Raw genomic sequence first — 17,037 nt, 5'->3', positions numbered from 1 at the left:
CTACAATTTATAATTTGAATACACTTAAATATATTTGAAAAAAATTAATTTTAAAAAAAATGAAGTTTTATCATAAAGATTCTTGGTAATTCTCTTATGCTATTGTGTACTAGTATTTCATTCATGCCATACACGAATTATTAACATTTTAATAATTATTTAAAAATATTGATATAATTTAATAAATATATTTAAACTTTAAATATTATTGCAAAAAATTATTATATAAAAATGTTTAGGTTATCTGGGACAATGATTAAATGAGACTAACAACTTTGTGTCAAATCGACTTTTTTTTTTATACTGACTTGATGACTCTTGCTGATAAAAATAAAAAGAATAAAAATAGATATCTAAAAAAATATTATTATTTTTCTATCAGGATTTTTTAAAAGAAATAAATATTTTTCAAAAAATCAATTTTTTGTTATTTAGTAGATGAAAAAATATAGGTTATAAATTTTACTTATTTTTTAGAATATGTTAAAAAAATTATATCAAAGTTCTAATTAAGATACATATAATAACGATTTAAAAAAATCAATATACCAAATATTCATGATGATAATTTTAAAAATATAAAAAATATTTATACTCATTTAATATTAATATATAATAAAGAGTAGTGATGACTAATTATATACAAAAGTAAAATACAAAACTCAAAATCATAATAGAAATAAAATAAAACGATAAATCAATGTAGTGATTTAAATGTAGCTTATATTTTTCAGGTGGGTCGAACATAACATCGGTTATGTTAACATCCTATCAAAATTTGGACCAAAAATTTGTATATTATCATACATGATTACGTCTCTTGTGAGACAGTCTAACAGATCTTTATTCATGAGACGGGTCAACCTTGACAAGAGGTGTCAATTCGGGTGGATTCGGATCAGGTTGATGAAAAAATTATTTAAAAATTTCTCAATCCGAACCGGACCCCAACCCGAAACAACCCAAGAGTGGCCAACCCGAACTCAAACCCGACTAAGCCGATCAACTCGAACTAACCCGATTTTAATTTTTATATTATATATTTTTTTAACAAAATAATTAAATAAAAATTCAAAACACACAATAATAATATTTAATTTAATCGCATGATAACAAAATCTAAGCTTATATATAATTTAAATTTGAAAGTCTTATTGTTTAAAATTTAAAATATATTTACTACAAAAAATCAAAAAAATATTTTAAAAAATCGAAATTGTAAAAAATAAAAATTAAACTACGAAAATCTATTATATCAATATACAATATTTTTTTTTTTCAAATATACAACATATAAAAATATAGCAAATTTTATATATAAAAAAAATAATAAAAAGTTTCGGGTCATCTCGGGTCAACTCGAGTTGACCATAATCTAGGTTAGCTTTCGGGTCAACCCGAACCCAAAAACCCCAACCCTAACCTGATATTTTTTTTAGTATACTCGTGTCGGTTTGACGGATTGAGTTGATTTTTGACACCCCTAACCTTGACCATATTTACAATAAAAATGAATATTTTTAGCATAAAAAAGCAATAATTTTTCATGGATGACCCAAATAGAATACCGTCTTATAAAATTGACTCGTGAAACCATCTCAATAGAGTTTTTTGATCATATATACTATTTATGAAAATTTCACATATATATGATATGAATCTAGAAGGCGCTCAAAGATTCATATTGTTCCAAGATTTGCTTCATGATTTACATTCGAGAGTTGAAGGGTTTGGAATTCATGACAATCAAGTTGGAGTACTTGAAGATCACTTTGAAGGATGCTACAATGTTACTGAAGTCCAAAGAAGTCAAGAGAGTGGAGAAAATGTCAAGAAGAACATAAAAATAGGTGACACAACCCGAGACGCATGCGCGCCCGCGTCATGTTCTCGTGCGCCCGCGCCTGTTTGACAGAACGTTATGCGCACCCGCGCCAATCCCACGCGCGCCCGCGCGTCGATCCAGAGAGCCATGCGCGCCCGCGCCTCGGAGTTTTACACACAGTTCAGCATATTTGTGTGTGTGCGAGACTTTTTGATATTTTTGGCATTATTTTCTTAATTTAAGTCTTTTATATAGGAAACTTTTAGGAAGATATTATCATATCTTTAGATATATTTTTTTGAATTATTTCGCGATATCTTTTATTATTTGTAGTTGTATTATAAATACAACAAAAACATTCATAATTAAAATAGAATTCAGATTTTGATATTTATCAATTAAAATTCTCTCTAGAATTTTATTAAGCTTTTGCTTACTCAAAAATCAAACTTATCAAAGTTTTCAACTTTGTGGCGTTTGTCGATTGATTATCCTCGTGGGTTGTCAGAAAAAGGTTTTCTGAAGGTCCCGTTGTGATCAATTGTTTTTCTCTTCGTGATTGTTTGTTGCTAGTTTCAAGTAAACTAGAGGTAAATAATCCAAAACCTTTACTTGTTTTCAAGATTGGGCAATTTCTTGATTTCTTTTGTTATTGAATTGAGGGTACGATTTTAATATAGTCGTGTTTGCCTTTCATACATTAAGAATTCATATCATTTGGTATCAAAGCCAAGGTTTTGAATCAAGTAAGTATCTTATCTTCATCTGTTCTTCGTGTTCTTCGTGTTCGTCATTCGTCATCCTTCGTTCTTCGTTCTTCATCTATCTTATATCAAATTTCTATGTCTTTACTTTCAAACTTGTTATCCAAGTCTCGTGTCTTGTGCTACAAGTTATAATTTCAAAAAAAAAAAGGGAAGAGAAAATTCTAAATTCAAAAAAAAAATTATAATTTGAAATCGGTCACAAAAAAAAAAAATAGAGACCGAAATTGTCGGAAAAAAAAGGAAGCAAAATAACTTGTGGTCATAAGTTCTTGTGTCTTGTGAGTCTTGGGTGCCAAGTCTATTTCAATCTTCATAAAGTCAATTTCTTGTTTTTTGTGCAATCTACGTGAGTCGATTGACAAGTGTTTACAAGTTTTGAACTTGTGAGTTTGATATTTAAAATCACAAAGCATAAGCTATTCCATATATTTGAGTGAAAAAAAGAGCGATTGAGTGATTTTCTTTGGAGTGACTAGTGAGAATTTGGGTGAGGAATTTTATTACTAATATTTTTCTTGCAGGTACAATTTTTGAAAGAAAATTCAATGGGTATAGGGAGAGTGAAAGGAGGTTTGATTATGGGAGTAGGAGAGAGAGAAAAATTGATGTGTATAGAGATGATGATGGTTGTCGTGGAAAAAAAGATTTTAATTATTATTTGGATATTTTTAAGAAAAATAAAATTCCGTCATTTGATGGATATTCGGATTCGGAATCGTACTTGAATTGGGAGAAAAGAGTAGATAATATATTTGAAGGTCGTGATTTTTCTGAAGCTAGGAAGTTTAAACTTGTTTTACAAGAGTTTACCGACTATGCTTGCACTTGGTGGGATAAAGTTGTGGTGAACAGGAAAAGACATGGAATGAATTCTATTTCTACATGGGATGAGATGAAGCGAGCTATGCGAAAACGTTTTGCTCCTAATCACTGTGAATATCCCAAACGTGAACATCAGGGTATATCTAAACTTTCAAATTCTAGTACCTTTGATATTGCATGCTTATGGTGTCGTAGAAAAGATATGCATGATATGAGCCAATGTTTTAAGGAGGCTATGATGAAAGTATCGGATTCTCGTGTAGAGGTTGAATCTAAATGTGAAGTGGAAGTAGTTGAGAAAATTGAGGTTGATGATAATTCAACTATTGATGATATGAGTGTTGAAATATGTGCGGTGGAAGGTGAATGGCTTGATGAAAAACCTTTTATTGTACATGGTATGGTTGATAGTGGTGTTAATGTTGGCAAATGTGAAGTGGTAGGTGAGTTTGTAGGTGTTGAAGAGTCATCTAATATTTTTGTCGTAGATGAGAGTCCTATGGATGTTCATAATGAGACTAGTAATTTGTTGTTGGATGAGTCTTGTAATCTTTCTATTCAATTGAGTCCAAAAGAATTTCTTGAGGATCAATTGAAAATTAAAAATTTGAGTGATATGGCTGAAAAAAAGAGTGATGAAAAAAGTGAGATAACCATAGAAAAATAAAAAGAAAAAGAAAAAGAAAAAGAAAATTTAGAGGCCGAAAGAAAGAGAGTTCAAAAGAGTGAGATGACCTTTGAGGTAAAAAAAGAGAGGAAAGAAAAGAGAGGAAAGAGACCAATAAAAAAAGAAAATATTATGGTCCAAAATTGCGAGGATGAAAATTTTGTGCAATTGAATAAGATCCTTAAAGTACTTATGTACAAAGAGGTTTTATCTCATTGTGATGATATAGCCGGTTCAATCCCGAGCATCGTTTGTTCTTATTTGCAGGATTTTGGAGATGTGTTGTTGAAGAAGCAAAGGAGATACAAAACTAAAAGGCTTAACATGTTGGATCCATGTCAAGGTGAGGTTGAATGTTTGAAAGTTGTTCCCTTTGAGAGGTACGATGTAGATGCAATTCGAAGGTACAATTTCAATTCAAACTTCCAAAGGTATGAACTTAATTCTATGTTGCATGAATTTACTTACTTTGTTGAAGGATTTGAGAAAGTGTTAGCTATGAATTATGCTTTGATTTCAAATCTTGATATTAATTCTCTTAAGTTTGTGCATACTAAAAGATTTGATGAGTTAGTTTGTGTCGATGTGAATCAATTGTGCATGAGTAGCATATGTGGTAAGTCTTATTTTCTTGATTAGTTAGTGATGCACTACAAGAAAAACGGCTAAAGACAACGGATTTTATCCGTAAAATCCGTTGTCGTAGGCTGCAGAAAACCGTTGTACTTTTCAGTGTTGTTGAAAGTGCGCCTTACGACAACGGATTTTATCCGTTGTCGTAGGTATCAAAGACAACGGATAAAATCCGTTGTCGTAGGTATCAAAGACAACGGATTTTATCCGTTGTCTTTTCTATTTACGACAACGGATTTTATCCGTTGTCGTATCTCTCAACGACAACGGATTTTATCTGTTGTCTTTTAACAAACTTTTAACAACACTGAAAAATACAACAGTTTTAAAATGACAAAGACAATGGATAAAATCCGTTGTCGTTTCTAAAATAAAAAACAAAAAAAAAATTTAATATACAAATTTTCAATATTATAAATAAATGAAAATTTAAAATTTCCAAAATTAAATTTAATATACATTTTTCAATATTACAAATCATTCAAAACCCTAATTTTAATTCAATCTACACTATAAAATAAAGCAAGGAACTAATTTATATAAATTAAATTGGATCACTCGTTTCAGCAACATCCACTTGTATCTCCTGCAACAATTCAAAACAAAATTACAACAGTAAATGCAAATGTTCAAGAAGTATATATATAGCAAGCCGCAAGCCGCAAGCCGCAAGCCGCAAGTTTCAAATAAATAACGTAAATAAAGCGGCAAGCAGTTACAACATACAAATAACTTCGTCAGTTTGATATAGTCAACAGAGGCACATCTGAATCCTTCAAGAATCTGAAAATGTTGTTAAAAAAAAATCACCATTAAAAGTGATAAGTCATATTAATCATGGTCATTATGTTCAAAATCTAAATTTCCTAACATCACACACTCATTAGACAAGCCACAAATATAATATGAACCAAGCAAGACCTAAGTTCTGACTTCCAAGAAACCAAGTGAACCACCATATATCGAGCTAATTGGTCAGCCACAAAGAAGAACCAAGCATTGGGAGTAACTTTGCAAATCATGACATTGGTTGTTAATTATGATGCATTTTTTATATTATTTTACTCTCTTATAAGTTAAGGAAAAAATCCCTGCCTGTATAAGTGTTAATATTGCAGTATACACAAAGATAAAATGAATAGCCCTATGGCTATTGTGTCATGCAGGTAGTAGGCCACAGTAGCCTAATTGGGAAAATCGTGTATTACATCAAGTGCTCTCTTCACCATAGTTTGTCTACTCCAAAATTCAGGAGATCGCATCAAAACTGAACTTACTGGAATTAGCATTAAAATTGTTATTGGGACAAGTGTAACAACATCGGTGGCTGTTCTCTGCATTTTTCTCCTTTCCCGCTTTGTAATTTTATGGCAGCATAATTGCTTGGTCAGAAGCCTCAGGGAATCCAATATATCTATAAATAGCAGCTGAGTACCCATAAAAATATTCTATATCGAGTGATCCAGAATGCATAATTAGCAAGGACAAGAAAAAAAAAATACAGATATGTATAAAGGATAAGTAGACTCACAACACTCGTAGCAATTAAATATGCGGTTGTCTTTCTGAAAAAACACTGTTGAATGGGTGTGGTAGGATGCTCCGAATCATCTGCGGTTCCAGCCCGGTTTGTTGCTCATTATATACTTGTAGAAGAAGGCGAATTAGAAGTTAATTTCAGAAATCACTCTTTTTATAAAAAAAAATAAACCAGTAGTTAAGAGATGTGTTTGGTTCAAGAACAAACAAATTAGGTAAAGTAGAAATGTTACAGCAGTTCTGAAACAAATATGGCCCATACCTCAGTTTGAGTTGACCTGTTCGGTTGTCTATCTCTCGTTTTCAATTCTGCCAAAATCTGCCTAGCATCCATAACCAAAGATGGATTTTTTCCGCCATTAATAAGAAATGATTGTGCCGAATCAGGTTCATTTCTTTCACCTATTTTCTGAAGGTCGCTGCTTGAGAAAGTTGACAGACGCGTAAATTGATACTATATTATTACTCATTGTGTCATTTAACAACATATCTCATTTTTCTTCTTATGCAATTCAAATTTTTTAAGTAGTTAATAACACAACACCTCGTTTCAAGTGCTATACCAAATTGGCAATCAGGTGACAATAATGCCAATTGTGACTCCCCAACATTTTATGACGAACAGAAATGTTATTATATGAACTGCAAAAAATGTTTCCCAGTTATCCACCAAGGCAAACTTACCTTGATACGTCATAAGCAGCCCAGTATTCCTCCAGACACGATGACAGCCTTTTGGAGGCCTTGTCCTTTCCAATAATTTTTCATGAACCTGTTGCAATGTCAGCCTTTTGGAGGCCTTGTCCTTTCCAATAATGATCGCTCCTATTGACACTTAGAAAAATCCCAGACTTCAATAGTTGTTTCATCAGAACAGGAGCAAAACTTCAAATTTTTCCTACAGAAACTGGCCAACATGTAACATGGATGAAGTTAGCATGCTAGTCAAACATAAAATGCATGAAAATTATTGAATTTTGATCAAAGAAATCGTCCAAAAGGAGTTTTTCCCTATCTAAATATTACAATTAAGGAAATAACGTTAACAAGAAAATGTAGAGAAGTATAGATAAATGTTCTCCACATCTTCGTTCGTGGACCTAGTATGTTGGTTCAATTACATGGAGTGCAAAGGCACAATAAAATTACTTGGGGAAAAATACCATTAATAATTTTGGTTACATCATTCTTAATAATCATATTGATCCAGATATTTTGGCATCAAAAGTGTTAACAAAGTTAGCATAATCAAAATGTTAACTATATTTTTTTATGATATATAATTGGTCGAATCATGTATTTTTTTATTTACGAGAAATAAATAAATGCATGAACAACTACGAGCAAGAAAGTTAGTGGCATTTACTAAAATATATTAAAATAAATGTACGTACCTGGCACGAATTATTCAGTAGATCTACTGCAAACATACATGATATAAGAGCAGGGCCATCCCATGGTTCCACATAGGAGCAGAGAAATATTCGTAAAAGGACTTCCGATGAGGATTCATGTTCTTATCATTCTGCCAAGCTTCAGGAATCATCATCATTATAGCTTCAGGGAGACTTCTACCATATCGAACCAAAATATTTGCAGTATGACACAGACACTTCGGTTCAGTGAATTGTGAAAAAATTATTAATTGCAAGATGAACACATTAAAAGCTATTTTTAGAAGCAAATGTGGGAAGAAAAGATTTTGGCAAATATACAACCTGAATCTGACAAGCTAGCATCTACAATAGGTAGAAGCTTCTTCATCTCCGTCTTTGACAAGCCAAGCTCCTTGCACTTTAAAGACCTTCACGAGCTTTCATCCTACAGGAAAGAAAATAAAAATACCAATGACTTTCTCACTCGTGTTTATTATCGAAATTCTATAAAATGCCAAATCACATCCACAAAATCAGAAAATAGTTTCTTAGATAAAATGTCATCCTTGTACTTGAACATAAATTTATATGGAATCAGACTGATAAGTGATAAAAAAAAAAAAGCAGACTTAGAAAAGCTACCATGGGAAAATCCGTGGTTTCATACGCAACAAATAACTACACTTATCTACGTTGCAATTTGGATAACAACACGACAACAATATCCAAGGTCTACTTTGTTCCCAGTTTCGTGGCATACCTATTCATGCTTTACATGGATTGGATATTTCCTGATTAGAGTGGCCTAAAGGATTTGAGTGCCCCTGATTTACTATAAAGTCTTTTTCTCTGCTACTAAAAAATAAACAAAAAGAAAAACTTAAACAAAGCAAAAAAAAATTCAATGATCAGTATTTATTTTTTCCTCTTCTAATATATATATATTAATAAATTCGAGCATGAAAACTATATGCACTGATTTTGGATTGTTAGATCATCCACGAGTGGATCATCACAATTTTCACACACTTACACTATCACAAATTCAGTTCACTTTAAAAATAACGTGACAACCACAACACTGCACTTCTATCACCAGATTGACTAAAATTACACTCAAACAGACCAATAATCACTCAAAACAATGCCTTGAAGAATTGTAACTAAACTCATCCAATGGGAGGCCAAAAAAATGCACTAATAAAACTAGAGATCTACAAATCGCACTTAACCCCAACAAAAAGAATAAAAAATTCAGTGTACGTGCATACTGATGAAAAATTACCTAAAAGAACGAAAAAACTCCACAAAGCTCAGGCGAAAATGGCATTTCAAAAACAAAAGCATCACAAATTAAAAAATATTTGGTAAACAATCACAATTATCCGCCTCTTTCCTCACCACATCGAGCACCGAATCGATCAATTCGGCTCCCTTAGTATAATGACCCTTCGCCCAGTTGTTCCCTGTCCCAGACTGTACGAAAACGAAGTTATTAGGTTGGAAAATATGCTCGTACATACCAGATTTGACGCTGTCCATGGTCCCCGGGATCCAAATCCATGAGCACGACGCTAGCAGAAAGGAAGTAGGACGACCTGTTTCCGGCGATCGATCGGCGGCTAGGGCGCCGGATCTGACCTGGATCGAAGGGGAGACGGGTTGGGGCTAGGGTTTGGGTTTTCTCTTTTCTTTCCTTTTTATTCTTCACGCGTGTAGGTGTATATAGGTTGTGTGTGTATGGGTATATATATATATATATAAAATATAATATATATATATATATAATATAATATATATATATATATTATATTTTATATATATATATATATATATATATTGCCTAAAAAAAACAAAAAAAATACTAAATACAACGGTTTACAAAAAGTGTTGTCTTAGACTACATAAAGCAATGCAAAAACACAACGGTTAAAAAAAACCGTTGTCATAGAGCTCAAAAAAGCGCACATCGACAACGGTCTATTAAAACCGTTGTCTTAGGTCATAAAAAACCCGCTAATAGACAACGGTTTTAAAAAACCGTTGTCGTTTTTTATTAAAATAAAGTTAACGACAACGGTTTTTGTGAAAACCGTTGTTAAAGACCAAAAGACAACAGTTTGTATATAAAACCGTTGTCTTTTTAGTGTGGTTAATTCACATATTTGTTGTAGTGATGACTTTTGGGCTAGCTAATGTGCGTAGTACTTTCATGAGATTGATGGGATATATTTTGCATGCATCTAAAGGTAAATTTATTTTGTTATACTTTGATTATATCTTAGTATATATCAAAATTTTGAATGGGCGTGTCGAATATTTTATACTTGTGGTGTCGACACAAAGAGATGAGAGTTTGTGTGAAAGTTTGAATGATAATGTGTTGTGTACAAGAAAATTTGCTTTACTTGTGGATGGTGAGAATTTTCAAGAACTTAGGGTTGTTGGTGAAGAGTTGATTAAGTACCAACGAGGTAAGGAAAATGTGGTAGTTTTTGATATTTATCAATTAAAATTCTCTCTAAAATTTTATTAAGCTTTTGCTTACTCAAAAATCAAACTTATCAAAGTTTTCAACTTTGTGGCGTTTGTCGATTGATTATCCTCGTGGGTTGTCAGAAACAGGTTTTCTGAAGGTCCCGTTGTGATCAATTGTTTTTCTCTTCGTGATTGTTTGTTGCTAGTTTCAAGTAAACTAGAGGTGAATAATCCAAAACCTTTACTTGTTTTCAAGATTGGGCAATTTTTGATTTCTTTTGTTATTGGATTGAGGGTACGATTTTAATATAGTCGTGTTTGCCTTCCATACATTAAGAATTCATATCAATATACGAACAAAAAAAAATTAAATTCAATTAATTTAAACCAAAAATTAACGAAATTTAAAAATAGTGACAGCTTCCTATGAAATTTCAATTTTGAACTAAAAATTTGAATGCTATTATATATATAATTTATTAAAATTGTTTCATATATAAATGTTGGGTTAAGCGTGCAAGGGTGAGAGAAGTACTAGGATGGGTGACCTCCTGGAAAGCTCTAGTGTGTCTAACTGATGATGTTGCGCTGCTTGATTTGGTTGGCTAGCTAAATGACCGTAAAAACAGAAGCAGAAGAGCTTAACAACAAAAAGAAGAAACAAGAGCTTAACAACAAAAAGTAGAAGAATAAGAATTCAAATAGCAGACAGTAGAATTAAATCAGATTAGAACATCCTTTTAACCAGTCCAAACTATTATCCAAAGGTTTCTAGTACACTGAGTAGACTTCGAATTGCGCAGCCACAATATACCTTTCTACAGTGAATTAAAGGTCAAGAAAACGAGTATTTATCAACGGATGTATTTGAATCAAGATGACTGTTATCGTGTACATATAAATAGAGATCACATCACACAAAAAAAAAAGACCGGCTTACAACAACTCACATAACTTACAACTTAGCAAAGAACAATTGAAAACTTTCAGTTGTTACATATATACAAGAAGAGTTCGACGCTTACACATAAGATCATATACAGAAGTTGAAGAACACTAGCACACACCTGAAGATATATCAGATCTCTTAGGATCACTTCGTGTTATGTGTTGAGTTGTACAATCTTCGTAAACTAATCAGTTGAGTGAACTGACCAAAACACTCTTATAAGAATCAGTAGAGAGCTGATTCGTTGAATCTAAGAGTCTCAGTTGTAGGCAGTAAGATAAGATAAGTCCTAACTGAGGTGAGGTGTTGCAAGGGTTATAATACTCAAACTCTTCTAGTGGTACCTTCTGGAAGATCTAGAAGAAGGGGTGATGTAGGAGTTGAGTCTCCGAACATCCAGAAACAATCTACTGTGTTGTTTATTACTTTTTACACTTGCACACCAGTATAATCAACAGATGCAGTCCAATCTCCAAGTTGATCTCTTTCCGCACAAGTATATTTGTTGGTCAATTTGTGAGATATACAAAAAAAAAAAAAGAGTTTAGTGACTCACATTACTAAACTCACTAAGCAGCAATCAGATACTACCATCACAAATCAGCATCAGGCCAGTAGTAGCTCACTATTTGTCTATACAGTATCAATAGCAAATCGATCCTGACAAGTGGTATCAAAGCGAGGATCCTTTCTCACTCCTAAACGAAACATCAGAACCAGAAGACACGTTATGTCAAGACAACCCATTCAACAACTCTGACAGTTACACCTTCAAGAATACCACTTCCTACATTACTGTTAAGAAAGTATTTGAATGCAATTTATATTTTTAAGCAGTCAAATTTAAAATTGAAATTCAAAAAGGAAAAGGAAGTCATTAATTAAATTGAATATCGAAATTCAATTCACAATAAATGTTAACTTTCTTGATACAAATTGGAAAAGGAATATTTTCAAATTAATATGTGTAGGACCAAACGTTTGCCACTATACCAAACACTATAGCTGATGGTAGTGACGTAATTCAAATATTTTAAATCGCACAATAGCTCAAGCTCCATGATTCCATCGTTCTACCAAGTACGGACAATGATTGAACCCAAATATCTCTCTTCCAATAATTGCACTCCTTGCAATAAATGAGAATTTAAATCATGACCTTGACTCTAATACCAATTATAAGACCAAACGCTTGACGTTTTACCAAAAGTTATAACTGATGGTAATGGTTCAACTCAAATCTTTTAAATCGCACAACAACTCAAAATTAGATATTAATTACATATTTATTAGCAATTACCATTTACTGTGTAAAAATTTTCACATCGGATAATTAGGACTATTTATAGAAACTAGTATAGGCTATAAATTTCTATTTTAAGCTAAAACTTTGTTATATATATATAGTTTGGATATCATGGATAATCACCATGGGCATCTACATGAGCAACAACTGACATGACACAATCACTGATTGGATCAGCTGTTGGCCATGTAGGTATCCATGGTAATTGCACATGATACATACACACACACACACACACACACATAGATATATATATATATATATATATATATATATATATATATATATATATATATATATATATATATATATATATATATATATATATATATATATATATATATATATATATATATATATATACATGCGATGCACGTTTACATCAATTAAATATATAAGAATTAAAAATATATATATAGTTAAAAAATTGATTCTCTGAAGCTTGTGTTATAAAAAAAATGATAATATAATAAGCATAACACATATAAAACAATATGAATTGAAGAAAAAAATATTTATACATCCACAAATCATATAATAAAAAAAGAGTTACAAAACAGAATAAATCAATAATTTAGATAAATGTATAATGATAACTAATGATCACATTAATATGTATCAAACTATAATGTTCATAACTAACCAATAAAGAGAGTCTATAAAAAAATTGAACATATAACATTAAGTTAAATTATCTTCTATCTTGTTAATTTCTTATGTACATTTATATGAAAGAGATAAGTAATTTATTTTTAATTGTTCATAATTATTGGTTCTTAGAAACTATTGGATCTTGTTAATTTCTTTTGTACATTTATATGAAAGAGATAAGTAATTTATTTTTAATTGTTCATAATTATTGGTTCTTAGAAACTATTGGATATTGTACTACTGCTTTTATTAATTTAATTTTTAATATATCATGATACTTGCTTTATTACCAATAAATTAGAATATTAATAAAAAAAATTGACCAAGTTTTTAGATTTGTTCCCTGATTTTTAATATATCATGATACTTCCTTTATTACCAATAAATTAGAATATTAATAAAAAAAATTGACCAAGTTTTTAGATTTTTTCCCTGATTTCCAAATTGTATATTAATTTCAGATAATGATTATATATTAGGTGGTATTCTGCTAACTAAAATTATGATGTCATTTTATGAACTTCATTTAATAAATTCTAAATTAAATTAACTATATATTTTATTGGGTACAATTATGTTAGGACAATTATATCACTCAAATTAATTTGATATAATAAATTATAAAATGTGAAAAATAGAATAAACTATTTAAAATATCACAATAGATTTAATTTTAATTGTTTATTATTATTTTTATTTTATCTATAGTTAATTATTTATCCATTAAAGTAGTATAATGTCATGTGATACTAATAGGCCATATATCAACTCATTTTTTGATTAATAAATTAAAAAAAATTGTTACCAAAAAGATGTCTAAAAAATTAAAACTCGGTGGTCATTGTTTTTTTTTTTTTTTTTAACATTTATTGCATGTCATTACAATTATATTGATATATTGTTATGATTAAGTACTGGTGAATGAGCCAAAATATATTATATTTTTTATTCAAATTATTTGTTTATTGTATTTGTTTGTTAGTTAATGTTTGATTGCCTTTTTGTCGATATAATTGTCATTTTATGTGTATGAAATTAATAAAATTGTCATGAGATTATTTTTATGATTAAGTACTATTTGATAATTACTTATTAACCCGATTGTTAAAATTACATGTAAATTTTTTGGATACAATATTTTGGCTTGTTTTTTAAGATGAAAATAAATAGAGTTTAATTTGAGAGTGTACAAATGGCAAACCATAATGTGGTGATTTTGAAAAATAGATCAAAATATTACCTTCCAAGTTATATTGAACTTATGTTTAATTTTTAATTTTATCAATAATTAATAATTTATTATTCATTAAACAATATTGATTTTTGATGGTTTAATTTAATGATTAATGATTTTTGATGTTATAAATAACTGAAAATTTATAAACAATACTTAACCAAAATTTTATAAACAATATATATAGATTTTCGATGGTTTAATGATTAATGATCTTTGATGTTATAAATAACTGAAAGTTATAAACAATATAATTATATTAGTGGGATTATAAACAATATAATTATATTAGTGGGAATAGTTAGTTAGTTAGTTGAGAAAAATATGGGTAATTAATTTAGTCTTGATGTTTTAATGATAAGTAATAAGTAATTATATTTGCACCAACCACCCCTGTGAAATATTGAAAATGCATACTTCTCCCATGTGAAATTTTAATAGGCATCTTCAACCCTGACCTTTTAAAAAATTATCACACTCGCCCCTTCAGATGAGTGATTGTTGCGCACGCGCCCCTCATGCGACTGGGCAAAGATTTTGATATTTTTTTTTGCACCAAATATCCCTGTGAAATATTAAAAATGCATATTTGACCTCTGTGAAAATAATTTTTAAATCTATTCAATCTATAATACACAATTTTTAATAAAATCCAATTATAAATATTTAGAAAACATTTTTTGTTATATTAATTTTTATTTTTTATTTTAAATGTAGTATCATTAATTAATTATTTTTTAAAAAATATTATTATTTTATCCTGTTATAATTATTTTATTAAATTCATTTTATATTTCCAACTTTTTCATTAAACATGCATTCATAAACAAGTATTTAAATAATTTCAAGTACCAAAATATTGAACTAAACTGATAGTTTCAAACATATTGTTTTTTCGATTTAGAACTATATATTATTGAACCAAAATTTAAATTTTTCGAGAATATGCATTGCACAATTTGTAATAAATAAAAAAATATAACATGCTTATATAATTCTAAATCGAAAAAGTAACATTCATGAACTTATAATTTGGTTCAATATTTTGGTATTTTTAGATATTTAAATTCTTATTTATGAATCATGTTTAATGAAGAAGTTGAAAACACGAAGTAATTTGATAAAATAATGATAACGAGATAAAGTAATAATTTTTTTAAAAAATCAATTAATTAAAAAATTATAAATTTAAATTACGAGATAAAGTAATAATTTTTTTTAAAAATCAATTAATTAAAAAATTATAAATTTAAATTATAAATAGAAATAAATAAAATTTAAAATTTTTGGTACTTATCATTCACTTATCATTTTGATTTAATATTTTGGTATTTTTAAGTATTTAAATCTCGTTTATGAATGCATTTTTAATGAAAAAGTTGGAAACAAGAAGAAAGTTTAATAAAATATGATAACAAGATAAAATAATAATATTTTTTAAAAAACAATTATATAATCATAATAAATTAAAAATTAAAAATAAAATTAATAAAACAAAAAATATTTGATAAATATTTTATAATTATATTTTAATAAAATTGTGTATTATGGGTTGAATACATTTAAAAATTATTTTCACAAAGGTCAAATATGCATTTTAAATATTTCACAGGGGTATTTGGTGCAAAAAAATATCAAAATCTTTGTCCAGTCGCATGAAGGGCACGTGCGCAACAATCACTCATCTAAAGGGGCGAGTGTGCTAATTTTTTAAAAGGTCAAGGTTGAAGATGCCTATTAAAATTTTACAGGAGAAAAGTGTACATTTTCAATATTTCACAGGGGTGATTGATGCAAATAACTCTGATGTAAATATAGAAGTTTTGTTGAAAGGCTAAATATGTCAATACACAATTGAAAAACACTCTCCAATATCCATACTTTTATACATATATAGATATATATATCATATAAATTTTCGATGGTTTAATGATTAACGATATTTGATGTTATAAATAACTGAAAGTTATAAACAATATAATTATATTAGTGGGAATAGTTAGTTAGTTAGTTGAGAAAAATGCGGGTAATTAATATATATAAATTTTCGATGGTTTAATGATTAACGATATTTGATGTTATAAATAACTGAAAGTTATAAACAATATAATTATATTAGTGGGAATAGTTAGTTAGTTAGTTGAGAAAAATGCGGGTAATTAATTTAGTCTTGATGTTTTAATGATAAGTAATAAGTAATTATATTAGTGGATAATTTAGTGGGTGTAATGATGTAAATATAGAAGTTTTGTTGGAAAGCTAAATATGTCAATACACAATTGGAAAACACTCTCCAATATACATGGGTGCTTTGTGTATCTAATGAGTGATTGTCACGTCAGTTGTTGCTCATGTAGTTGTCCATGGTGGTTGCTCATGTGATCGAAATATATTTTAGAAATCAAATACAATTGATACAAAAATGTTTTATTTAGGTAAATAAATATATAAATCGTATCTACTTCTAGTATTAATGTTAAAAAGGGTTATTAACAATAAATAACATGCTCTACCATTTACAGCTCAATTTTTGGTTTAAAATTATCCGCTAATTTTGATTTTCATTGTACAATATCATTTTTTACAATCTGTATTCTTTTTGAATTTTTTTATATTGATCACAAATATTCCACAATTTTTTTAATATATTCGTTCAAGTGTACATATATAGATCAATTCCACAAAAAAATCGGGAAATACTGGCTAATAAAAGGTAGAGTAAATGTGATCCTACCTATATATATATATTTTTTGAAACGACCCTAACTCTATAATTAATAAATAAATATG

The 17,037-nt window shown here is 29.3% G+C and overlaps 1 long non-coding RNA gene across 2 annotated transcripts; it reads right to left on the bottom strand.

The window, feature by feature from the left end:
- Positions 1-5,172: 5,172 nt before the first annotated feature.
- Positions 5,173-9,326, bottom strand: LOC140865548 (uncharacterized). 2 transcript variants are annotated; one of them, XR_012144630.1, is made up of 8 exons: positions 9,153-9,326; positions 7,972-8,074; positions 7,648-7,824; positions 6,938-7,160; positions 6,516-6,672; positions 5,992-6,360; positions 5,441-5,497; positions 5,173-5,300 (listed from the first exon to the last, which is right to left on the bottom strand). It is a non-coding gene; the product is annotated as an uncharacterized lncRNA (long non-coding RNA). The 2 variants fall into 2 exon arrangements; XR_012144631.1 differs by having other exon boundaries at positions 7,648-7,821.
- Positions 9,327-17,037: the final 7,711 nt, after the last annotated feature.

This window comes from Henckelia pumila, chromosome 4 (genome assembly GCF_033568475.1).
Source record: "Henckelia pumila isolate YLH828 chromosome 4, ASM3356847v2, whole genome shotgun sequence".
NCBI classification, from domain to species: Eukaryota; Viridiplantae; Streptophyta; class Magnoliopsida; order Lamiales; family Gesneriaceae; genus Henckelia; species Henckelia pumila.
The sequence above is the reverse complement of the archived record's forward strand: the minus strand, read 5'-3'. Positions and strand labels throughout refer to the sequence as shown.